Source organism: Apium graveolens, chromosome 8 (genome assembly GCF_009905375.1).
Source record: "Apium graveolens cultivar Ventura chromosome 8, ASM990537v1, whole genome shotgun sequence".
Classification (NCBI taxonomy): Eukaryota; Viridiplantae; Streptophyta; class Magnoliopsida; order Apiales; family Apiaceae; genus Apium; species Apium graveolens.
Window position 1 is genome coordinate 15,913,158 of NC_133654.1, and position 27,755 is coordinate 15,940,912.

The 27,755-nt window shown below is 35.7% G+C and overlaps 3 non-coding genes and 1 pseudogene across 3 annotated transcripts; all 4 read right to left on the reverse strand.

Moving 5' to 3' along the window:
- Nucleotides 1-19,926: 19,926 nt before the first annotated feature.
- Nucleotides 19,927-20,082, reverse strand: LOC141681964 (U2 spliceosomal RNA; annotated as a pseudogene).
- Nucleotides 20,083-20,984: 902 nt separating this feature from the next.
- Nucleotides 20,985-21,143, reverse strand: LOC141682355 (U1 spliceosomal RNA). Its single transcript, XR_012559757.1, has one exon. It is a non-coding gene; the product is annotated as a U1 spliceosomal RNA (small nuclear RNA).
- A 608-nt stretch (nucleotides 21,144-21,751) lies between these two features.
- Nucleotides 21,752-21,947, reverse strand: LOC141681934 (U2 spliceosomal RNA). Its single transcript, XR_012559349.1, has one exon. It is a non-coding gene; the product is annotated as a U2 spliceosomal RNA (small nuclear RNA).
- Nucleotides 21,948-22,807: 860 nt separating this feature from the next.
- Nucleotides 22,808-22,965, reverse strand: LOC141681281 (U1 spliceosomal RNA). The gene has a single exon (XR_012558722.1). It is a non-coding gene; the product is annotated as a U1 spliceosomal RNA (small nuclear RNA).
- Between the last annotated feature and the right edge of the window lie 4,790 nt (nucleotides 22,966-27,755).

The following is a 27,755-nucleotide window of genomic DNA, read 5'->3' on the forward strand; positions in this document are numbered from 1 at the left end:
CGAAGGGTAGATAGAAGTATGTGTCGAATAGAATCGTATGAGTTAAATATTGATAGATGCTTATGATATGTGAGCAGAAGAGGCAAGGTGTAGGAAAGGGAAACAGATTGTCAAGGAGTAAGGCAGTGGTGATTGAGACCAAGTGTAGTGTAGTAAGCTAGTACCAGGCAAGTGTTCTGAACTTTCTCGAGATATTGCAATAATTGATATTCCAGTTTTATATTACAAGTGCATTGAAACACTGAACCCTAAACCTTGATTCCAGTTATTGATCTTGAGCCGTAAACCTAATTCTTTCCAGACTATTGATTGTTGTGTACCCAAATACAAACCTCAAACATACGATACTACTCCACAAATACATACAAACTAACTATTACACACTGAACCAAATTGCTTACACATTCAAACCATTGTATCTTATGCTTTGAAAGACCAAATTCTTGGAACCCTGAAATGTTGATCCCTTTGTTATCCAATTCTTTCATTACCTAACAACCAAGCTTTGGAAATGCCATATGGATCTTTATACAGATTGAAACCATTTTCATTATTGAACGTCCAATGTTGTTAATGATCCTGTTTATTGTTTATTACTGCTTATTCTGTTATTATGGTAGAATTGGATTGTTTTTATAAAATTGTGGACCAGATTCGTGGTCAGACCATATAATGGTCAAGTTAGGCCAATGTGTGCCTTGGATCCAGTAGTTAGACCAGTGCTGTGTGCTTTGCTCGTGGTTAGTGCGTGACTGATCAGCAGCCTAACCTTGGTTTTTAATATGAAAATATAATATCGAATTCTAAATCATAATCCATTGTTCATTTGATATCGTATCCATATTTCCCTGATGATCATTATTCTCAGTTTTGTCATTATGACTTGATGATCTAGTTAGCTCATTTATGCGATGTTGTTTATGTTCTTTTCCAGTTAAGAAGGAACCGGTTGGTACCGAGGATCCCCAGTCCAGCGCGAGAGCTAGGGGTTCAGGTTGATCGAGCTAAGCTAGTAGGCTTCTTTTGGAATAATTTTAAGTTTGTAATAATGTTTAATACTCAGTTCTGAGTTGGATAGTTGGGATTTGAATGGTTTGTAATATAAGTAAGTGTGGTTGGCTTGTGTGCATACTTTAACCTGTTGCGATCCGTGGTAGTTGGTAAGTAGGGTCATGGAATATTATTATTACTATATTTATTATTGTTATAAGCAGGTTATAAATAGTGTTTGTGTGGACCCCAAACTCCTGACCCGGGTTTGGAGGGCGCCACAGGTTTGGTATCAGAGCTACAGGTTATAAGTCACTGACACAAGCCTAGGATGACGGGAATAGGTAGAGGTTAGGATTAGAAGTAAGGAATAGAAAGATAGAACGTCGAGAGGTTGAGTGCTATGGTATAACAGTTATTAGTATGATTCACGTCGTGGTTCGAGATTCTTATATTGTGATATGATTTCAGATAGCAGCGATGGCCGACTCTTTTATCCCCGTATCAGCTTATCACTCAGAGCCTTCAGTTGGAGTACCGTCTTCGGATCTACGTCCTGTTATTCCACCAGTGTTGTCTATACTACCTCCACCTGTGTTGCAGCTCGTACCATTACAGGCTATTCCACCTTCAGGCATAAGGCCACCTATCAGAGGACCCTCACCTACTAATTCGGGCTTTACTAGTCACTCAGTTACAGGAGTACCTTTCCAGTTCTCTTCCTATCCTGTCCCATATCATCAGTCTGAGGCTTGCCTTATGGAGCAACGATTCCTACAGGGTCAGATTCAGGAGTTACTACATATTATGCGTACCAGAGAGGTTGAGAGTGGTGAGAGGCGACTCAGAGAGAGGCTCCAGGCGTTTCGTAGAGCAGCTGCAGTGAGGATTGCTGAGGCTACACATGAGGACATCACCCCTGATTTCCTAGTGGAGTGGGCTAAGTGGGTTCTAGAGGAGCTTGAGGAGATTGGAGGTCCAGACTTGCCATGAGTTAGAGATCCAGAGATGCTGAGCAGTATTGTGATGGTTATGTAGTATGTACAGTAGTGTGTAGTGTGTATCAGTAGACTTTTGAGTTGTATTTATAGACTAGCTATGCTGACTAGTGAGTAGGTTGTTGTACCCTTTTGCTTTTACTTTCGAAGCGTCTTTACGCTTGTACTACCCAAAACTTTTGATCTATATATATCAACACCTTTCCTTTCCAGTATTGTCATTCATTTTACTGCGCCTGTTTTACTTTACCTATTTATTGCACCAGTTATACCCCTGTGATACCATGTACCCTGTTTGTCATAACTGTTTATATTCTATAAAGAAGCATGCAATTTACCTAGTTACAACTATTTTCAAAAAGGAATATTTTCATTTTACAAAACTTTTCTTTTCTGCAAAGAATTTGGTTTAAAAGCTAAATAAGTTGTTTGATTCTTTACAGAAAATGCCTCCCAGAAGAAATACCCGCACCAACACCCAGAATGAAGAAACCAACAACAACAACAATAATAACAACCAAGATGATACAAACCAGAATGCAAACCCAGGACCCATAGACCCAGCAATAGCCCAGATTCTTCAAATCTTGGTACAACAAACAGTTCACCTGGCACAACAACAACAAAGAAAGACCAATCCCCAGGTAACTTTCAAAACTTTTCAGGCAGTAAACCCACCAGAATTCAAGGGTTCCTTAGAGCTGATTAAAGCAAATGTTTGGTTAAAGGAGATAGAGAAGGCATTTGCCTTAGTAAAAGTAAAGGACGAACAGAAGGTTGAGTTTGCAAGTTACTATTTGAAGAATGAGGCCACCTATTGGTAGGAGATGGTGAAGACGTTGGAAGGAACATATGTTATTACTTGGGAGAGGTTTAAGAAGTTGTTTTTAGAAAAGTATTTTCCTCAATTTGTCCAAGACCAGATGGAGCTGAAGTTTTTAGAACTAAAGCAAGGAAACATGTCGGTGATCGATTATGAGAGCAAGTTTGAGGAATTGTCAAGGTATGTGCCGTCGTATGTGGATACTGATAGGAAAAAGGCAAAAAGATTCCAGCAAGGTTTGAAACCATGGATTAGAGGGAAGGTAGCCATTTTTGAATTAGATACTTACGCAGGAGTTGTACAGAAGGCTATGATCGCAGAGACAGAGAGTGAAATATCACAGAAGGAGAAAGAAAGCAAGAAAAGGAAATTTGAAGGGAATGAAGGTCAGTCACAACCAGGGAAGTTTCCAAATTTTAAGAAGGGCAAGTTTCAGCCAGGGAGGAATTTTAATTTCAGGAGACAAAATGCAAGGGACGGAAGCCAGGGCAACCGTCCAATTAATGCGAATCAGCCAAATCAGTTGAGATTAAATTTTCCAGATTGTCAAGTATGTGGGAAGAAGCATGGGGGAGTTTGTAATAAGTTGAATGTAGTTTGTTTCAAGTGCAATCAGAAAGGGCACTATTCGAGAGAGTGCCGAAATCAGCCAGCAAAAGAACCAGCAAGGATCAGCCTATCCAGAATCCAGCAGTGAAGGTTCCAGCCATTGGATTTACGTACTTTAAATGTGGAAAGCCCGGACATATAGCCAGGGATTGCAAGATACCAGCCCTAGTTAGTAATGCATTGAGGATTATGGGATCTACCCCGACAGTGAGTGAGACTCCAAGGGCTAGAGTTTTTGACATGTCTGTGAAGGATGCTATCCAGAATACGGATGTCGTGGCAGGTATGCTTAATATGAATTCTTTATGTGCCAAAGTGTTAATAGATTCGGGAGCAACTCGATCGTTTGTTTCACAAGATTTTGTTAGTAAGTTAAATTGTCCAGTTGAGTATTTAAATGAAATAATGACTATGGCATTGGCAAATCAAGAACGAGTATCTGTTAATCAAGTTTATGGGAATTGTGAGATTGAGATTTCTGGTAGTAAGTTTTATGTAGATTTGATACCATTTAAGTTAGGAGAATTTGACGTTATCTTGGGAATGGATTGGTTATCTAAGCACGATGCCCAGATAGATTGTCGAAATAAGAAGGTAATGGTAAAAATGACAGACGAAAGTATAGTAACGTTCAAGGGCCAGAAACAAGTAAAGAAGTTCTTAACGATGATTCAAGCTAAGAAGTTACTACGACAATGATGCGAGCATATCGTGGCATATGTGATTGATAGGAGTCAGGAGCCATTAAAACTTGAAGATATTCCAGTAGTGAATGAATTTCCAGACGTGTTTCCCGACGAATTACCAGGACTTCCTCCAGATAGAGAAATTGAGTTTGCAATCGATTTAGCACCTGGAACAGAACCGGTATCCAAGGCCCCGTATAGAATGGCGCTCGTTAAGATGAAAGAGCTAGTGAAGCAATTGCAAGAGCTGTTAGAGAAATGAGTAATCAGACCCAGTGTGTCCCTGTGGGGAGCCCCGGTATTATTCGTCAATAAGAATGATGAAAGCATGAGACTATGCATCGACTATAGGGTGATCAACAAGCTTACAATCAAGAACAAGTATCCGTTACCCAGAATTGATGATCTGTTTGATCAATTGAAGGGAGCCAAGTACTTCTCTAAGATTGATTTAAGATCGGGATATCATTAACTGAAGATCAAGCCAGAAGATATACCAAAGACAACTTTCAGAACAAGGTATGGACATTACGAATTTTTAGTGATGTCTTTTGGATTGACCAACGCCCCAGCAGCGTTTATGGACCCGATGAACAAAATTTTCAAAGAATACTTGGACAAGTTCGTTATTGTGTTTATAGATGATATTTTGATTTATTCAAAAATGGAAGAGGATCATGCGGAACATTTGAGAACAGCTTTGGAGATTTTAAGGAAAAAGAAGTTATATGCTAAATTCTCGAAGTGTGAGTTTTGGCTACAGGAAGTTCAGTTCTTAGGACACATAGTCAGTAATGAAGGGATCAAAGTGGACCCATCAAAGATCGAGGCAATTACAAACTGGGAAAGACTGAGAATACCCACCGAGGTAAGGAGTTTTTTGGGATTAGCGGGATATTATCGTCGATTCGTTTAAAATTTTTCAAGGATTGCAATACCATTGATAAAGCTTACACGGAAGAATGAAAAGTTTATATGGAACGACAAGTGCGAAGAAAGTTTTCAGAAATTGAAGCAACGATTAATCACAGCACCTGTTTTGTCACTTCCAGACGATCAAGGGAATTTTGTAATTAATAGCGATGCTTCTCATAAAGGACTAGGATGCGTTCAAATGCAGCACGATAAGGTGATTGCGTATGCGTCAAGGCAATTGAAACCACACGAACAGAAATATCCTACTCATGATTTGGAGCTAGCAGCCATAGTTTTCGCTTTGAAAATTTGGAGACATTATCAGTATGGAGAAAAGTGCGAGATTTTCATGGATCATAAAAGCTTAAAGTACATATTCACACAAAAGGAACTTAATATGAGGAAAAGGAGATGGTTAGAATTGATCAAGGATTACGACTGCTCGATTAATTATCATCCCGATAAAACGAACATTGTAGCAGACGTGTTAAGTCGGAAGGAAAAGTTAAATGTGTTATCAGTACCTGAAGAGATATATAAGGAGTTTCAGAAACTGGAATTGGAGATTAAAGTTTGCAGGCCTAATGAAGCAAAAATGTACAGTATGACTTTTCAGCCGGAGTTGCTAGAGAAAATAAAGAAGTGTCAGGAAGATGTAATGGATCAAGATATAAATCATTTGATAGGTGAGGAATTATGCACGCAGAAGGACGATCAATGTATTCTTAGGTTTTCTTCTAGAATTTGGATTCCACCGGTGACGGAGCTGAAGAATGAAATTTTACAGGAAGCACATAATTCAAGGTATTCAATCCATCCAGGGAGTACCAAAATGTACAGAGATATAAAGGAGAATTATTGGTGGCCAGATATGAAGAGAGAAATTGCGAATGGGTTAGCAGATGTTATACATGTCAGATAGTTAAAGCAGAACATTAGAAATCAAGTGGATTGCTACAGCCATTGGAAATTCCAAAGTGGAAGTGGGAACATATTACCATGGATTTCATAGTTGGATTACCAAGGACAAGGGCTAATCATGATGCCATATGGGTTATAGTGGATAGACTTACCAAGTCAGCTCATTTTCTGCCTATAAATGAAAGATTTTCACTCGACAAGTTGGTCCATAAGTATCTAATGGAAATCGTAGTTCGTCATGGAGTTCCTGTGTCTATCGTATCTGATCGAGATCCAAGATTTAATTCAAGATTTTGGAAAAGTTTTCAAGAATGTTTGGGAACGAGATTGAGTATGAGTACGGCTTACCACCCCCAGATAGACGGCCAAAGTGAAAGAACGATTCAGACAATCGAGGACATGTTACGTGTTTGTGCTACTAATTTCAAAGGAAGTTGGGACGAGCATTTACCTCTCGTAGAGTTTGCTTATAACAACAGTTATCATGCCAGTATTGGGATGCCACCCTATGAAGCCCTTTATGGATGTAAAGGCAGATCTCCAGTGCATTGGGATGAAGTAGGAGAACGCAAAATACTTGGACCTGAACTAGTACAGCAGACAAAAGAAGTAATTGAAATTATCCAAAAGAGATTGATAGCCGCACAGGACAGTCAAAGGAAATATGCAGATCAGTCCAGGAAAGACATGGAATTCGAAGAAGAAAACTTGGTATTACTGAAAGTATCACCGTGGAAGGGACTAACGAGGTTTGGAAAGAAAGGAAAGCTGAGTCCAAGATATGTCGGACCTTTTGAGATTCTAAAGCGTGTTGGCAAAGTAGCTTACGAGTTGGCGTTACCTCCGCACATGGAGCACATTCACAATATTTTTCATATATCAATGCTTAAGAAATATAATCCAGACTCCAGGCATGTAATAGAATATGAGCCAATAGAGCTTTAGGCAGATTTGTCATATGTAGAGAATCCGATAGAGATTTTAGAGAAAAGAGAGAAGGTATTGAGAAATAAAGTGGTAAAGCTAGTAAGAGTGTTATGGAGAAACCCAAAGGTTGAAGAGTCAACCTGGGAGTTAGAAAGTGATATGAGAGAAAAGTACCCTCATTTGTTTTCTTAGAAGATTCTGAGGACTGAATCCTTTTAAGGGGGGAAGGATGTAATATCCGGGATATATCGTGTAATTATTTTTGCTAATAAATATTTAATATATGTGTTCAGTATCTATTCTGTGAATTATTGCTTAAGTGTGTTTGGATGTTTAAAAATATTATTAATTGAGTATTTTAATTTTTATATGTCCAAAATAAAATATAGATAATTGTCATATCTTCCTAGTTTTTTTTGTTGATTTATGAATTTATAAGGATCATATGAAATTTATAAAATCTTTTTCCGAGTATTTAAAATCTATTTTATAAAAACGGGAACCAACCGACGTCATCCGTTGTTACATTTTTGGAACCCGAAACTCTTCCGAGAACTCCTTCCTAACCTAATTGTAATATTCCGAGCATATTCCATGTTTCGACTTTTCCGATCTGGTGTACGGTTTGTCCTGCGCGGGTCCCGGCGCAACATTTTCGATACAATATTCGTTTCGGTAAATTAATAAAAACCCGTATTTTCGATAAACGGGAGATTTTTATTAAACTATCCCAATTATCACCTCGTAATACGTGTAACCAGGCGCTAAGACCAAGACCGCAGTACAAATTGTACTGGTTTGGATAACTGTCCCGAAAACCGATACCGTTTGGATCAGTTTTTACAAATAAACGTACCGTTTTATATTCAGAATGATCCAACGGGATACTAATTTTCCGTAATTATAAATAGCCTTTACCGTATTTTATTTCGTATCAAAAATCATTTGCAGTCAGTAATTATATAAATTTTCAGAGAAAATTCATATATTCATAAACCTTTCTGAGAATCAAACCAACAATCGGAGGTGTTACCGGAGTCCGTTTGGAAAGCTCGAGTACTCAATCCAAAGGTCTTGAGGTGTTCTATCAGATTCTGTGTTCCAAATCACTGCGGAAATCAAGGTTTATTTTCTGAAAAAATATTTATTTTCGAATTAATTTTATTAAAACTATGAATTTTTGTTCGGATGATTGTTTATATGATTTGATGCTTGCATATTGTAGAGCTTGTTTTCCTGATGATTTTCATATGTCATACGTCTGATTTGGAGTTCAATAACATGCTCAAAAGTGAGTTTAATTCTCGAATTTTAAAATTAGGGTTTATAACCCGTATGAATGTTTTTAATAGAAATTTGGGGCTTTTTGATTTAGGGGTTATTGGCTGTTGATTTATAGTGGATTATGTTCCTTATGAAATTTGCAATCGATTGGTATATAGCTCGTTAACAGAGGATGTCTGAATCGAAGGGAGTCGTGTTTTGAAAATTCCCGATATTCGCCGGAAACCGGCGATGTTCTTGGCCAATTTCCGGCCAAGTCTAGGGTTATTTGAATGATTTGATTGCATGAATAAGTTCCTGGTTGTCTGTAGATGTGATCTGGAGCTTGTGGTGAGGTGAGGGTGCCGGAATCGTGTTCTCCGGCAACCCCTGTATTTTCCGGCGACGGGGGTTGTAAAATTGCAGTTTAGTACCCTGACTTTTGAAAACGATGAAGTTCAGTCCCTGAACTTTCCAGAGTTTTCAAAAATAGGATTCCTGTTTTAAAAATATTCAAAAATCGTATTCCCTATTTATTTTTATTATAAAAATTCGATTTAAATTTCTGAAAATTCCAAAAATTAATATTTTAATTCCAAAAATTATTTTTAATTCAAAAATAAATCTGAATTAATTAGTTAATTAATTTCAGTTAATTTTTAATCGATTAATTGGTCAATTAATTTGCAAATTAATTGATTAATTGATTTAATTAATTATTAATTGATTTTAATTAATTATTTAATTAGATTTAATTATTTAAAAATGATTTAAAAATTCCAAAAAATAGTTTCGAGCTTTAAAATATTATTTTAAATTGTTTTCAAGGCTCGATAATTATTATGAAATTATTTTGAAGCCAGAATTGGCCAACCGAACCCTGTTTACTACTTCGAAATTGATTCAACGATCTGTTTTAATTTCGAAAAATGTTTTAAAAATTATTTTAAATATCCGAAAGCCTAGTTATGACCCGAGACTTCTTTATAAATGATATATCATTGATTAAGTGACGTGTTATGTGTTATATGTGACTTGTTGGTTGACTGTCGGTCTGTATATTCGATGTTTACTTGTTTATTGCGTAACTTTCAATCCGTTAATCGGATTTGGGTGAAACGAAGGGTAGATAGAAGTATGTGTCGAATAGAATTGTATGAGTTAAATATTGATAGATGCTTATGATATGTGAGCAGAAGAGGCAAGGCGTAGGAAAGGGAAACAGATAGTCAAGGAATAAGGCAGTGGTGATTGAGAGCAAGTGCAGTGTAGTAAGCTAGTATCAGGCAAGTGTTCTGAACTTTCTCGAGATATTGCAATAATTGATATTCCTATTTTATATTGCAAGTGCTTTGAAGCACTGAACCCTAAACCTTGATTCCAGTTATTGATCTTGAGCCGTAAACCTGATTCTTTCCAGACTATTGATTGTTGTGTACCCAAATACAAACCTCAAACATACGATACTACTCCTCAAATACATACAAACTAACTATTACACACTGAACCAAATTACTTACACATTCAAACCATTGTATCTTATGCTTTGAAAGACCAAATTCTTGGAACCCTGAAATGTTGATCCCTTTGTTATCCAATTCTTTCATTACCTGACAGCCAAGCTTTTGAAATGCCATATGGATCTTTATACAGATTGAAACCATTTTCATTATTGAACGTCCAATGTTGTTAATGATCCTGTTTATTGTTTATTACTGCTTATTCTGTTATTGTGGTAGAATTGGAATGTTTTTATAAAATTGTGGACCAGATTCATGGTCAGACCATATAATGGTCAAGTTAGGCCCATGTGTGCCTTGGATCTAGTAGTTAGAGCAGTGTTGTGTGCTTTGCTCGGGGTTAGTGCGTGACTGATCAGCAGCCTAACCTTGGTTTTTAACATGAAAATATAATATCCAATTCTAAATCATAATCCATTGTTCACTTGATATCGTATCCATATTTCCCTGATGATCATTATTCTCAGTTTTGTCATTGTGACTTGCTGAGCTAGTTAGCTCATTTGTACGATGTTGTTTGTGTTCTTTTCCAGTTAAGAAGGAACCAGTTGAACTGAGGATCCCCAGTCTAGCGCGAGAGCTAGGGGTTCAGGTTGATCGAGCTAAACTAGTAGGCTTCTTTTGGAATAATTTTAAGTTTGTAAAAAGTTTGTAATAATATTTAATACTCAGTTCTGAGTTGGATAATTGGGATTTGAACGGTTTGTAATATAAGTAAGTGTGGTTGGCTTGTGTGCATACTTTAATCTGTTGCGATCCGTGGTAGTTGGTAAGTAGGGTCATGACATATTATTATTACTATCTTTATTATTGTTATATGTAACACCCCCAAATCCGGGGTCGGGGATCCGGGTTGTCACGAGTTCCATTTCCCTTTATAACACCCAATCTTAATACACAATCAACTACTCTGTACTGTGACCCCACAATAAACACACACACCACAAGTTATAGTCTCAGAGATGAATATCCAAAAATAATCACAAGTCGTTTTATTCCACAATTATATGTCAATACACCTTAAAAAGGTTTCTGAATAAATTTACATTTCTTTGCCATTATTACAATTCATAATTATACATAAGTCTGGTACATCAGTAGCTGAAAACTTAGCCTATTGGTAATTTCTACCTCAGCTACAGCGGCCTCAACGCTTCTAGAAAGCTGCGGAACGTTTCCTATCCGCTTGCGAATTGGGAGCTTGGTCCTGTTCATCTTATTTATCTGATGTTGTGTGATGAAAAAAGAAAGCAAGGGTGAGCGGCAAGCCCACCAAAATAACATGTATAATGATTAACAATATATGACCTTCTCATAGTACTCATAAAAGTCTTGGTCAAAAGAAATGAACCAAGTTGATATCTTAATGCGATGAAGTCGCAAAATATTCATTATATATATATATACATATATACTTTTCAAAATATGGGAAGTCCTCTTCCATGCATAATACACACAGAGTTCCAGTGTATAACTGTATAAAAATATCGTTGCAAGGTGATCTCATATATCTAACCTTGTCTCAATGTTTTTCTGAAAATCTTTGTCATGCATAAGATAATCATTTACTAGATATAAGTTTAAAAGATGAAGTTACAAGATACTCCAATATACTTATATCTTTTCCAAATACTACTTGAACTACCACCGTTCAAGTTATAATTAGTTTCAAAAGTTCATCACACTGATGAGACTACAAGATAAGACTCGAATAGATTCAATCTTTGAAATATTTTGAAGGAAATGAAGTTATGATATACTTCATTAAGTCCCGATATATATACACCTATATATATACATACATTTCCTGAAAACCTCTATCATGTAAAGTATGAACAGAATTGCAATATCCAATAAATTTGGAAAGGAAAGAATTTTGGCATAAACCTGATATCTTGTTGATCAGGCAAAGATACCAATAAGTAACCTTTTCTACTAGTAGATGGACGAATTCTCCACTGGTCATCACCCTGGTCGTAATAGGACCTTATGCTGGACTGCCACTCAGCCACTTATGTATTTGATGGACTCCCACTGAGCCACTTACACTATCATGGACGCCCACTGAGCCCATGTTGCTTATGCCGACTCGATAGATGGACTTACTTCCCAAACGTTGGGTAAGTAATCAATTCATTTACCAAAACTGCAACCTTGTTGTGAATATAAAATACACCATAGAGCCGGATCCCTCAGGTTTTGAGCGAGTATTTAAATCCCCTTTTTAAAAGGAAGATCTTAAATATAAAAATGAGTTTTGGGATCCGCTCTAACTTTTTAAAATCATTTTGAAGACTCGAAAACACTTTAAAGAGTGTTTGGAGTAATGCTGATTTAATGAAGTAAATCAGTTCCAATATATTTAGAAAATGTCTGAATATTATTATTTAAATAATATTCCCATAAAGAATAATCTTTATACAAATAATTGAAGTAGAAGTTGTAAGACTTATACTTGAAATGAGTATTAAATAACCAAAGATATACTTATACGAAAGTAATATCTTTATTTGAATATCAAAAGTAAGTTTGATTATCGATCATTATTCTTAAATAAAATAAAGAATATTATTAAATAATAAGCGGAGTCATAATACCTCGAATGAATATTATAAATAATATTCATTAAATAAAATAAAGGAGTCAATACATCCTCAAATGACTATCCAATTAATAATCATTAAATAATATATACTGAGTCATAAGCCCTCGAATGAATATTCGAAATAATATTCAATAATAAAATAAAGTTAAAGTTATCGAATAAACCTTATTCGATTAATAGTTTTGAAAATTATAACCATATATATATAAAAATATATATATTATATTCGGGAACATCGACTCCCGGTTTAGAAATATGTTCACCTTTTGATCCCCTATACTAAGGATAAATTCAAATACCGCTTATCTCTAGCATAGGTATTATGCAACTGTAAGCATTTTAACCAACAGATATATAATCCAAGAATATGAAACAGGCATGCATATATACCATATCACATGCTACAATATATCGCAAGAATTTGCTAATAACAAATATGCATTTATCGCGGGATCATGCATATACACATATACATCACAACAACAGTATAACGGGTAGAAAACTTGCCTGAGCGACTGGGGGTTATGAATGGCTCGGGACGAGTCTGGTAACCTATAAGCAACAAGTAAGTTGGAATCAAACCAAAGTCACTTGTAAATCTATACTCTAACCAACTCAGACTCTAACGCTCGTTTTGCGCTTACTGATTCTCTTAAGTCACTCGAGTACCCTCGGCTCCACCATTTTTAATAATTTAACCATTACGAGTTTTAAGGCTTTTCCTTCGCGAGTGTCTTACCAACTGCATATTACACCTTACATAAATGTTTCATACTTCAATTAGTCCTTTAAGGTCTTTAACCTATGTTTCAAAGTAAGCCGAGGGGTAAGGGTTCGTTCGCGAAACGTCGTTACTTAAAACGGCCGTTTCTCCTAAACCGTTCATCGGAATCAAACGAACCACATATCAAAACGAAGCTCGTAACATGAACTATCTAAACATGGCAATGGTCAAAACCTAACAGTGATTTCAAGGGTTCTGATGTTATGAACAAAAGCAGTCTAAAGTAAATCGGACATTACGACGACTATGTTTACGCGATTTCCCAAATTTAAACCATTCCAAAACAACCACAATTCAACTACAAATCAATCATACAACCAACATCCATCCAAAACACACTCCAACAGCCCCAACACCTCAAGTTTTTCCAATTTATGTTATTCTCATCATGAATTTAAACTATACTTAATTCCTTTAAGAAATCAACAGGATTCAACATTCATACCACTACCACTACAACCCAAACTCTAAACAAACAAGCTTCATGCTTTACATATACTATACTACTCATAACCATTCCTAAATACTCAAAACTAAAACTAGGGTTTGGAGTTTATACCTTCCTTGAAGCTTTTAATCCATGAAAGATCCTTGGAATGCCCATGGAAGCCTTGATCTATGCTTAAGCTACCTTGTCCTTACAAATAAAATCAAAAATTTGTTCTTGAAAGTTACTATTCACCCTAAACTTTTAGGAATTGATTAACTAGGTAAACCTTGGATTCTTGGATCCAAACTTATAGCATAACTAAGTTATGAATTATGGAAGCTAAAGAAACAAACCTTATAATTTTTGAAGGTGTGTAGCTTGAGTTTTTGAAAAACTCCTCCTTGTTTTTCTTTCAAAAGCCGAGAGCAAGATGATGAAGATGAAAAAAAATTTGTGTTTTGCTTTGATTTGTTTTGGTTGGTTGTTTTTAGATTGCTTTTGGTTAATTACCTTTTTAACCATCAACTTTGTGTGGTTCTAAATCAACCACACCTCCTTCCCCCTCATGTCATGCTTATGTCACATTTGTTATGTCATTATCCCTTACTTGCCCTCTTCTCATTGGTTGGGTGACATCATCCCCTCTAATCTCTTTGATTAGTTTCCTAATTGTTTGCCTAATGACCGCTGATCTGTTATACGGTTCGCTTAACTTTCGTTCTCGTTTCTCGTTTGAGGGATCATACCCGGGATCTTATTACTTAGGTTCCCTTAACCTTTCTCAATATATTATATTCCTTTTATGATCCTCTCTTAAAATCCTTTAATTTAAATCCTTCTTATCTTGTTACCTTATACCCAATTCTTTTCGTATCTAGTGGATTTCCGGGAAAAATCAAAGTGTTCGGAATTGGATTCTGACGATCTTTACATACACTTATATGCCATATAGAGTACTAATAAAATCTCAGAATATCCATAACAGAACCCCTACATAGTGTGGCATGAAAAGTTTTTCCTATTCAGCAAAAACACTATTCATAAGGGTTTCAAAAATTTCCAAAAATTGGGGTTATTACATTATAAGCAGGTTATAAATAGTGTGTGTGTGGACCCCAAACTTCTGACCCGGGTTTGGAGGGCGCCACAAATGGTGCACTCGCAACTGAATGCCCAGTGGAATCCGAACCAGCGGGTGGGGGTCCTCGGATAGGTGGCCTCATATCAGGAGGTGGAATAGCTCGCAGTGGTACAGGATGTGGCATATCTGGAGGTAGAATAGCCAACACCGGTGGAACAACAGGACATGGATCAAAAGATGGTCCTCCAACCGAAGGCTCAAAATTATCAGCTGGTACTGGGATAAAAGAGTCTGCCATCGCTGCTATCTGAAATCATATCGCAATATAAGAATCTCGAACTACAACGTGAATCATACTAATACCTATTATACAGTCACACTCAACCTCTCGATGTTCTATTTTTCTATTTTTTACTTCTAATCCTAACCATCTACCCATTCCCGTTGATCTAGGCTTGTGTCAGTGACTTATAACCTGTAGCTCTGATACCAAACCTGTGGCGCCCTCCAAACCCGGGTCAGAAGTTTGGGGTCCACACACACACACCATTATATAAACCTGCTTATAACAATAATAAAAATAATAATAATAATAATAATATGCAGTGACCCTACTTACCAACTACCACGGATCGCAACAGGTTAAAGTATGCACACAAGCCACACACACACTTATATTACAAACATCCAAATCCCAACTATTCAAACTTACAACTGAATAATAAACATTCTTACAAACTTCACAAGCTTAAACTATCACAAAAACCTTTAGCTAGCTTTTCCTGATCAACCTGGAATTCTAGCTCTCGCACTGGATTGGGGATCCTCGCTACCAACAGGTTCCTTCTTAACTGGAAAAGAATATAAAGAAAATTGCACAAATGAGCTAACTAGCTCAACAAGTCACATTGACAATACTGAGAATAAATAATGATCAAGTCAAATTATTTAAGATATCAAGTTTATGGATGAGCAATGATTTAGAATTGGATATTAAGTTTTCATTTTAAAACCAAGGTTAGGCTGCTGATCAGTCACGCACTAACCCCGAGCAAGGCACACAGCTCTGCTCTAATTACTGGATCCAAGGCACACATTGGCCTAACTTGACCACCAATCTGGTCTGACCACGAATCTGGTCCACAATTTTATAAAACAATCCAATTCTATCATAATAACAGAATAAACAATGTAAAGCAATAAATAGAATCATAAATAACATTGGATTTCCAAGCATGGGAGGGTTTCAATCTTCACAAGGAAACAATATGGTAATTACAAGGAATGGCTATCAGCCGATGCAAAAATCGGATAACAAAATAATCGAAGTTTCAGAGTTACAAGAATTTGGTCTTTCAATGTATAAGGTACAGTGGTTTGAGTATGTAAGCAATCTTTTCTTAGTGTTTGGTATTTAATTTTTATGTATTTGTGGAGTAGTATCGTAGGTCTGTGGTACGTATTTGGGTATTAAACAATCAATAGTTCAGAAGGAATAAGGCTTACAGCTCAAAGATTAATAACTGGAATCAAGGTTTAGGGTTCAGTGCTTCCAAAGCACTTGCAATATAAGATAGAACTATCAATTATTCACAATATATCTCGATAAGGTTCAGAACACTTGCCTTGTATTAACTTGCTACATTTCACTAGCTTTTTATCACAAACTCTTATTCCTTGACTACTTGCTTGCCTTTCCTACGCCTTGCCTCTTCAGCTCACATAGCATAAGTATCTATCAATACTCATCTCGTATGATTCTATTCGATATAAGCTTCTATCTACCCTTCGTTTTACCCAAATCCGACTTTCGGATTGAAATATACAATTAAAACAGTCATATAACATACACATACACATTTAACACATTAATCAGTGCACATATATCACATAACACATAAGACATTTAATTGAAAATACTTTTTCAAAGAAGGTTTGATGTTAAAAGGATTTTTCGGATATTTAACACGGATTTTTAAACATTTTTCGGGATTTAAATAGGCCGTCAAATCATTTTTAAAACAATAAACAGGGTTCGATTGACCGAATCTGGCTTTAAAATAATTTTATAATAATTATCGAGCCTTGAAAACAATTTAAAATAATATTTTAAAGCTCGAAACTATTTTTCAGAATTTTTAAATCAAAAATAAATAATTAAATCTAATTAATTAATTAATTAATAATTAATTAAATCCATTAATCAATTAATTTTTTAATTAAATGACCAATTAACTAATTAATTATTAACTAAAATTAATTAACTAATTAATTCAGATTTATTTTTGAATTAAAAATAATTTTTGGAATTAAAATAATAATTTTTAGAATTTTTAATAATTAAAAATGAATTTCTGTAATTAAAATAAATAGAAAATATGATTTTTAAATATTTTTAAAATATTAATCCTATTTTTGCAAATTATGGAAAGCTCAGGGGCTAAACTTCACCATCTCTAAAAGTTCAGGGACTAAACTGCAATTTTGGAGTTTAGTTCTCCGAAAAACGACGGGTTCGCCGGAGAACTCGTCTCCAGTACCGTCACACTACCAACACCTCCAGATATCATCTACACAACACCAGGAATTCATTCATGCAATCAAATCATATCAATAACCCCAGAATTGGCCGGAAATTGGCCGAGAAACTTGCCGGCTCCGACGAGTTTTGCTTGCTTCGATTCGAGCAAACCAGGAATCGTCTGTTGATGTACTATACATGAATCGATTGCAAATTCAACAAGAAACACGATGCAATCAACAAAAACGTCTAATAACCCTTAGAACAGAATCCCCCAAATTTCAATTAAGAACATTCATACGGGTTATAAACCCTAATTTTGAAATTCGAAAATCAAACTCAATTTTGAACATGTTATTGAACTCTAAATTAGTCATATAATATATCAAAATCATCAAGAAGAAAATCTCTACAACATGCAATCATCAAATCATCCAAAAAATCACTCGAACAAAAATTCATAATTTAAATCAAAATAATTCGAAAATAAATAAAATATAGAAAATAAACCTTGAATTATGCAGTAAAACCAGTCCTGGGATCTGATAGTACTCTTCAAACCCTTCGTTTTGGTTACACAAGCTTCCCAAACAGAAATCAATAACACCTTCAAAAGCTTGTTTGATTCTTGAAAGTTTATATGAATATTAGGGTTTTCTCTGTAAAACTATATAATTAACTATTTACAAATGATTTTATGTACGAAATAAAATACGGTAAGGGCTATTTATAATTATGGAATATTGGTACCCCGTTGGATCATACTGGATATAAAATATTACGTTTATTTGAGAAAACAGATCCAAAACAGTACCGGTTTTGGGATAATTATCCAAGTCTGTAAATTTTGTACTGCGGTCTTGTTCTTAGCGCTTTGGTTACACGTATTACAAGATGATAATTATAATAGTTTAATAAAAAGATCCCGTTTATCGAAAATACGGGTTTTATCGATTTACCGAAATAAATTTTGTATCGAAAATATCGCACCGGGACCCGCACGGGGAAAACCGTACGCCGGATCGAAAAAGTCAAAACATGGAAAATGCTCGGAATATTGCAATTAGGTTAGAAAGGAGTTCTCGGAAGATCATCCATGTCATCTTGGCTCAAGTGATCTTCATTTCTAGCTACCAGCCCTTTACCCTTGCTTTCACAAACCTTTGATATAGATTCAACAGCTTCTACCTTCATCTCTTTCTCCTTTTCTAACTCAGCAACCAGTGCTATGGACCCTCCTTTCTTCCTTCCTTTCTCCATCCTCTCATCTTGCTCAATTTCAAGCTCATAAGTTTTTAGGATGCCATACAGTCTCTCCAAGGTGAACTCCTTGTAATCCTGAGAATTTCTCAATGAGACCGTCATTGGCTTCCGCTCTTTTGGATGAGATCTAAGGAACTTGAGGTTAGAGTCTTTTGTTTGATAGACTCTTTCATGCAAATTCAGAGCATTTAGTAGCTTTTGGAATCTACTAAAAATATCAGTGAGAGACACACTTTCTTCATAGTGGAAATGCTCATATTGCTGAATCAGTAGTTGCATCTTGTTCTCCCTTACTTGCTCGGTACCATCACAAATAATCTGGATTATGTCCCAAACTTCTTTGGCTGTTTTGCAGTTAATGATGTTATCAAACATATCACCATCAACTCCATTGAACAATATATTCATGGCCTTCTTATCTTTCCTGACTTGCTCAATATCAGGGTCTGACCATTCATACCTTGGTTTTGGAACAGATGGATCATTGCCAGTTGCAGCTCTCATTGGTACATGAGGACCTCTCTCTATGCAATCCACATAGGCCTCATCTTGGGAAAGAAGATGTAGGTGCATCTTCACCTTCCAGTGGTGATAATTATCTTTGTCCAGAAATGGAATTTTAACTCCAACATCCTTCTTGTTCATCTTGCTGTTTGTTGTGATCTTTAAATTCTTTGTACTTCAAGAGCTTGCTTTGATACCAATTGTTATTCCCTAACAATACCACAAGAATTACAGAAGGGGGGTTGAATGTAATTCTGGCTACTTTTTCAAGATTTTAAAAACTGTTCTAACTGAATATATATAAGTGTTTGATTTGCAAAGTGCGGAATGAAAGAATTATATAAATCAAAACACAAAGTAATAAAAACACAAGCTTTTAAAACTTTCTGGTGGATTTGAATATATCCACCAGATATATATATATATATATATATATATATATATATATATATCGGTCTGAGAACTCTGTGTAGCTCAAATTGGCTCACAGCTTCTTTACAAGTAGAACAAACAAACTATAGAGAAATTCTTTACAAGTACAACTTTTCTATCTCTCTTTCAAAATGTGTTTGCTTAGTTGAATGTTCCACTAGCTACACTTGGTTTATATATCACCAAGTTTACATGACAATACTATTCCAGCATCTTTGAATATCTTCATAATTTACATGGAAATGGTAATGTTTCTTTGTTCTCAAATTCCTGCTTAACAGGCTGCCACATTCCTTTTACAAACACCCAACACATGTGACTGTGTTGTCACTGTCAATAGATATTTGAATTTGATCATCCGTCGGGTACATGTTTGTTATCCGTCGGGTAGCTCTGTTGATCATCCATCGGGTAGCTTTGTTGATCATCCGTCGGGTAGCTATTTGTCATATGACTGCATTTCACTTATACAAAATTACAAGACATCTCATATTTACAATTAATCAACCTATTCTGCATATCCACTAGTAGTCAACATGACTCAAATACTCCTACAGAATCTACACAAAGTTGCTTGCAGAAATGTGCTACAATACTTATTATTACATAAGCTACTCACCCGGTGGATGTCAATTTGTCATCCGTCGGGACTATATTAACTCATCCGTCGAGACTATAATTGAATATCCATCGAGTGCTACAAAATTCACTAAGTTAAATCTACTAAGATGTTTTGTTTAATTTATTATCAAATTCACAACATATTCCTAACACTACACTTGATCTTAGCCAAAAGGCCGAGAAATGTATGAATGAACAAGCTATCTGACGTTGTTTATATGGATGAGTTTGACACATCTACCGAAAAGTATCTCGAGGTGGTACGGAACTCCAGGTACATATAAACTACTAATGTAACAAATGCTGTAAAGCGTGGAATAAGATATGAATATGAATTGTTAGAGTACATATAAATTGACTTTTCCATCAAAAAATAAAAAATAATAAACTGGAGTAAGTGCATAAAATGTTTTTCCAAAACATTTAATTAATAATATGCAAGTCAACTGCTTTTCTATCACTCTCGATGCATTACGAATTCCTATTCAGTTGCTTGCTGCAAATTTCATTTAACCACACCCAACAACAAATTTAGTATGTTGTGAGACTAGTGTTATATTTTCAAATTTCAACTGAAACTTAAACGGGAAAGCAATACCGGGTAACACCTTAAATATGAATGATGCAGAAAAACCGTGTTGTGAAAAACCATATGCGTCTTTAGTTTACACGGTTTTTGTCATTGTTGCGGAAAATAAAATTAAAAAAACTCCACGTAAGAGGAGAATTAATTTTTAAGCACAATATGTCATTAAACTTAAAAGAAAACGAAACCCTTAACGTGACCATGATAATGGCGCAGTACAATATACGTGCATGTTGATGTTTGTAATTGTGAATATTTACCTCACCTATCATTTCTTATTTTATATTATGATGAATTAATTAAGTGAGAGACTATAAATTCATTTGCGTGTTAATAAGAGTAATTTTTACTTGCAATTATTCAATAAATAGTAATAAATTTAAATAAATGAAGTTTTTAATTGATTAATCCCGAATTTTAGATTTCGCCACCCCAAGTTTAAAATCCCCTTAGTTTACCAGGTTTTTATGAAATTCAGTAATATAAGAAATTATGTAATATAGTTGGCGGGGCTGTGCGAACGCAAGCCCCCTAACATAAATTATGATGTAGGCTCCACCACTTGGGTAGACCTTAGGCAAGAACCCATCCAATGTGCAATGGAAGTCACTTCCCTAGGCCATGGACTTTAATGATCGCCCATTGAACCCATCCAGGTAAGTAAGTTTTCATGTAGGCAGTATTTCTCTATTCATATCATTGTTGGAATATTTTACCTTAGATCGGTTGGTATGGGAAGTTCTCAGAGCAGACTTTTGTTATCAACGATAGTGTAAATCTTGCGATGATGTATTTGACTATAATTTTGTAGTGCGATTGACATGTAATTTAAAATTTGGGAGTTATTTGTCTTAAATAAAAAACACGGAATAACTATATCTCCAAACGTAATTTCTTACACCATCGGTACCTTTATGCAGTTTGCGGCCAGTGTGAAAATAGCTTTGGATGACATATTAACTCGATTTGTTGAACATGGATCGAAATGAGGTACAATCTTTGTACTTGAATCTGGAAAATCAGAACTTTATTTTTTATTGTCGTGCATTCTATTATAAAAGGTGAAATTGAAACTATATTACTTATTATCCTGAAATATTATATTAAAAAGGTGAAATTGAGGCCATATTCGTAAATTGTTACAACAAGTTAAATTATATTTGAAATATATCACCTTAGTTTTAAATTTCATCTCAAAACAATCGGAATAGCGATATTTTTCTCCGGAAGAGAGTTCGTGTCTTTTCAAAAAATATTTATTCTTTGATTTGGCGGGGGTGCGCCAGGCCCGAGCAGTAGTGTAACACTTAGGCGAAGCATTAAGACCTCAATAGCAAGCGATTGTTAGGATCTTCCCCGATAAAAAAATTAATTTAATATCGTGTGGACCATTGGCCCATATATCATATATTAAACTGATAAGAACAGATACTACAGTTGATCTTAGCCAAAAGGACGAGAAAGGTATGAAAGAACAAGCTATCTGACCTTGTTTATATGGATGAGTTCGGCACATCAACCAAAAAGTATCTAGAGGTGGTACGGAACTCCAGGTACATATAAATTATTAATGTAAGCAATGCAGTAAAGCGTGGAATAAGATATGAATATGAATCGTTAGAGTACATACAAATTGACTTTTCCCTCGAAAAATAAAAAAAATAATAAACTGTTGGAGTAAGTGCATAAAATGTTTTTCCAAAACATTTAATTAATAATATGCAATTCAACTGCTTTTATATCACTCTCGGTGCATTACGAATTTAGTATGTTACGAGACTTATGTTTTATTTTCAAATTTAAACTGAAACTTAAACGGGAAAGCAATACCGGGTAATACCTTAAATATGAATGATGCGGAAAAACCGTGTTGTGAGAAACCATATGCGTTATGCGTCTTTAGTTTAGACGGTTTTTTCATTGTTGCCGGAAAATAAAATTAAAAAACTCCACATAAAAGGAGAATTAATTTTTAAGCACAATATGTCATCAAACTTAAAAGAAAACGAAACCCTTAATGTGAACAAGATAATGGCGCAGTACAATATATGTGCATGTTGATGTTTGTAATTGTGAATATTTACCTCACCTATCATTTCTTATTTTATATTATGATGAATTTATTTAGTGAGAGACTATAAATTTATTTGCGTGTTAATAAGAGTAATTTTTACTTGCAAATATTCAATAAATAGTAATAACTTTAAATAAATGAAGTTTTAATTGATTAATCCCGAATTTTAGATTTCGGCACCCCAATTTTAAAATCCCCTGGGTTTACCAGGTTTTATGAAATTCAGTAGTATAACAAATTATGTAATATAGTTGGCGGGGCCGCACGAACGCAATCCCCATAACACAAATTATGATGTAGGCTCCACCACTTGGGTAGACCTTAGGGAAGAACCCATCCAAAGTGCAATGGAAGTCACTTTCTTAGGCCATGGACCTTAATGGTCGCCCATTGCCGCCATCCAGGTAAGTAAGTTTTCATGTAGGCCGTATATCTCTATTCATAGCGTTGTTGGAATAGTTTACCTTAGATCAGTCGATGTGGGAAGTTCTCAGAGTAGACTTTTGTTATCAAGGATAGTGTAAATCTTGTGATGATGTATTTGACTATAATTTCGTAGTGCGATTGACATGTAATTTAAAACTTGGGAGTTATTTGTCTTAAATAATAAAACACGGAATATCTATATCTCCAAACGTAATTTCTTACACCGCCGATACCTTTATGCAGTTTATGGCCAATGAGTGAAAATAACTTTAGGTGACATAATAACTCGGTTCGTTGAACACAGATCAAAATGAGGTACGATCTTTGTACTTGAATCTGGAATGTTAGGTCACATACACTGTAGAAGGGGGTTGAATACTGTGTATAATACAATCAAATTGAATTAAGAACACAAGTATGTAACAAAGAATAATCTTATTAATAAAACCGTATTGCAATGGGACTGTTCTCTCTCAGTGAGTATAGACTTCCTGTTCTTTTTGATTGCATCAGTTCCCTGACACCTTGTTTCCAATGCATCCCATATCTCCTTTGCAGTCTTACAATTAATTACCCTGTTTGACATGACATTATCAATGGCACTATGTAGCAAATGCCTTACCTTTGCATCCTTGGCAATAAATGAGATATCTTCTGCTGTGTACTCACTTTTCTCCTTTGGTATGGTCTTTGCTGGCTGATCTGCAACTACAACAGAGAGCTTGGTTGGCTTATGTGGTCCTTCATAAATTCTGTCAAGGTATTCTAGATCTGTAGCTTCCAGAAACATAGCCATCTTTACTTTCCATATGGGATACTCAGAAGGTCTCAGCATGGGAACCCTAATAGTCTTATATCGACTGTGGATTTGAGTCTTTGGAGTTTCTTCAGTTTTGGTGGGCTTGGTTGGAGTTTGTTCTTCTTCAGACATGATTGTTTTGGATCTTTACTGTATGTGTGTTAACAGATAGGCTCTGATACCACTTGTTAGGTCACACACACTGTAGAAGGGGGTTGAATACAGTGTATAATACAATCAAATCGAATTAAGAACACAAGTATGTAACAAAGAATAATCTTATTAATAAAACAATATTGCAATAGAACTGTTCTCTCTCAGTGATGAACAATATCACTAAGAGCTGTTAGGGTTATAATGAATAATATTCTCGATAATGATAACACTTCTAGTGTAAACCCTATGCTGTGTTTATATACCACACAGTTACAAGATAATCTCTAATTGATATCGAATATAATTCTGTATCCTAAAATATATCAATTAGTTATCTTTTCCTCCAAGTCTTCTATTCTTCATATAATTCTTCTCCATGCATATCTCTTCTTATTTTAGTCTTCATCTTCTTTCCCTTCAATCAGCCGCCTTCCTTATCTGAAAGTCTTCTTAAGTCCTGATATTATCTTCTGATGAATATCTTCTGATATCTTAAGTTCTGATAACTTAAGTTCTGATATCTTAAGTTCTGACTTCGGTATAAGTACTAATTTCCAGTTAAGTCCTGATTTGTCCTCTTAGTCAAGATCTGAAAACTAAACACAAATCATTATTAGACATGACATCAAAAATATATCTAACAATCTCCCCCAACTTGTAAATTAGCATAATATACAAGTTCAATAGATATTTGATGATGTCAAAACATTAAGTATAAATGCATATGAGAATTTGACTAGATAACTACAACTCACAGTCCTTGTAGTTTTTACCATCCTTAAAGTCTGATATCAGCTTTAGCCTGTATATCCTTCAAAATTTAACAGTTGTAGTCCTCGACCTGGCTTCAGTGTGTGATATCTGGGATGTCAGGAGTCGTTCTGAGATAGTTCTTCAGAAGAGTTCTCTCAGCATATTCAAGTTCATTTATCATCCTCCTTTTAGCATCTTTAAGTTCAACTGTATCTTCTCCTGTCTGAAAGATAGCAGCCCTGAGATCATTAATCTTTGCTTTCCTTATCTCCTGATCCAGTCTAATCAGATAAGCTTTGTCAGACTCCAGATTAAATTCAACACCCTTAATACCCTGAAAAGTAGTGATCTTAGTGATATTGGGCTTCATCTCAACTAAATCACCATTGTGAGCTCTGTACTTTGGATAGTATGGTCTGTCAGACTTTACAGAGTAAAGTTTCTTCTACCTCTGAATATCAGATATTAAGTATCTGGCAACACCATCTGTTGACCTGTTCTTCACTTGAAGTAGAAATAAAACATGTTGCAGTTCTTCATAATACTTCAACCGAATTGCATCATTTCTTATCTGGAATACTCTCCCATCTATCATAAAATAAATCATTATGTCTTCTTTCAGCTTGGAGTTGTAGACCATCTGTACAGACTCTAATTGATTTAGTCTTTCTGGAGTTGTCCCTACTCCTGGTTTAGTAAGGGATGTAGGATCTGAGGTAGAGTTGTTTATTCTTTTCTCATCAGCATTACCCAGTCCTTTTTTATCTCTAGCTTCCTTCTCTTGGATCAATCTACCCTGAAAAACATTTGTTGAAGTCTTCATAGGTTGAGCAGATTGTTGAGCTTTAGTAAACCCAGGTAGTAGAATTGTTGAAGGTTTAACATGAGCAATGTCAGAGGTTTCCTTTTCTTCTGATGTCATGACAACTTGAGCTCTGTCAGAGGTTGCTTGAATATTCCTTTTCTTCTTCAAAATCAGACTTGTATCTTCATCAGCATTTACTTCCAGATCCATGGTTGGCAGATATATCTTTACAGATTCATCAGCTTTTGCCTTACCCTTGATTCTAGGATCAAGTTCCACCTGTTATTTGGACTTGGCCTTATATGCCTCAGTATTTATCCTCTCTTTGATCACAATGCCCTTAGGCTTAGTTGGTTTCTTTGCTGTGACTTGAGTTTTAGACTTTGACTTAGATTTGTCATTTTCAGCTTTCAGTCTAATCTCTTCTTCCTTCAGACTTTCAATATCTATGCCTGTATTATCCTTTAGGAACAACCTTTTGGAGATCTCTTCATTAAGTTTCAGAGTTTGTTCATCAAAACTTATCCTTTTAGTATCAGAACTTGTTCTTTGACTTATAATTCTGGCTTCCCTTGATAAAGAACCCCTGCCTTGAATTAGACCTCTACTCCTTTCAGAGTTTCCCTGGTCTTCATTATCATCATCCTTACCCTTCAGTGGTTGATCAGTTGTGCATTTGGACTTAATTACTTTCTCCCCCTTTTTGGCATCATCTGGTAGAAGCAGGGAGACAAGCAATTCCACAGAGTTTTGGATTTCATTGAGTTAGTTTTGTTGAGCAGCTTGATTCTTTAAAATATCAGATAGTTGAGCTTGCTGCTTTTCTTGAGTCTTTTCTATATACTCAATGCGGTAAAAGGCTGGCTTAAAAAACTTTTTCTTATCCAATGTGACATTCATGGTTTACTTAGTCACTTTATCTTGAATTTGGTCCACCTTGGCTTGAGTTATTGAGTGTTGACCTTGAAGGTTCATGGTACTCAATGCAGTAACTCTGAGTTATGTTTTGAAGTCATCATTCATCAGCATCTCATCAGCTTTAGCCAGGTTCTCAGCAAGAACATCTGCAGTAGGAACAAAATTAACTTTTTCCACTTCTTGATCCATTTTCTTCCTCTGTGAGTTTCACTCCAAGGAACTGGTGCATCCTTTCTCACAAACTTCTTAATCAAATCAGCTTTACCAACTGTTTGTGGAGGTGCATGTCTAGAAGGACCAGCTGCATCAGCATTTATAGTTGTAGTAGTTTCACCAGTATTTTCTTCAACAGAACTTGCAGAATCTTCAATATCAGCATCTTTTGATAGAATGATTATATGTGAAGCAATAGAAGATTCATCTGCATGGACATCAGCATCTAGTAATGAAGTTGTTGGTGGAGTGTGCTGAGAAAGATGTGAAGTAGATGGAGCTTCCAGATACAAGACTACAGGCACATCCAAGTTGTTGATATCAATTTCAGCACTTGTGCCTGGGTTGTCAGCATGTACTGGAGAGTTTATTGGAGACACAGGAGGTGTAGGCATTGGAGTAGTCTCTGGCTCTTGGATTGGAGATTTGTGAGCTTCATGAAGTTCTGGCTCAACACTTGGAAGAGATTCAACTACAGTAGGTTCTTGTGGGATCAGAGATTCCTGACCCCCCTTCCACAGCTGCTGTTTCCATTCTTTCTTCAGAGATTGATTCTTCCACAGCCCTCCTTGCTCTTTGCTTTTTAAGTCTCTTAGCTGGTGGAGAGACTCTGGGAGCTTGATCATCAGAGTTTAGCTTTCTAAGCCTTTTTAGGGGCCTAGAACTCCCAGTTTCTTGAGCTGTCTGAGAAGAGACCTTCTTAGCTACTTCAGCAACAGGTTCTGATGGTTGAACCTGTACCTCATCATCAGACTCATGTCTTAAAATCACCTTCCTTCTTTTCTGCTGTGCCTGAGGTACTGTCTTAGTCCTCTTTGCTCTAGAAGAAGAAGGCTTCACCTGATTATGTGTTGATGGGTGGTTGACATGTTCTGATGTGTGTGTTTGTTGAGTGGCAGTAGTAGGTTATGATGGCCAATTTGTTAAGTCAGAATCGGAATGGCGTCAAAATTTGAGTATTTGTTTGCAAACGCCTTGGAGATGCAATCGAAGAAAAAGCTCCATTCTCTTCGAATATGTGGGCGTTTAAGTTGGCCCAACTTTGCCAAACTCTCCTCATACCCTAAATTAGCCATCATTTGCTGTAGCAATGGCTCCTCAACAGCAGAACTGAACTGGCAATTCTCAGGTA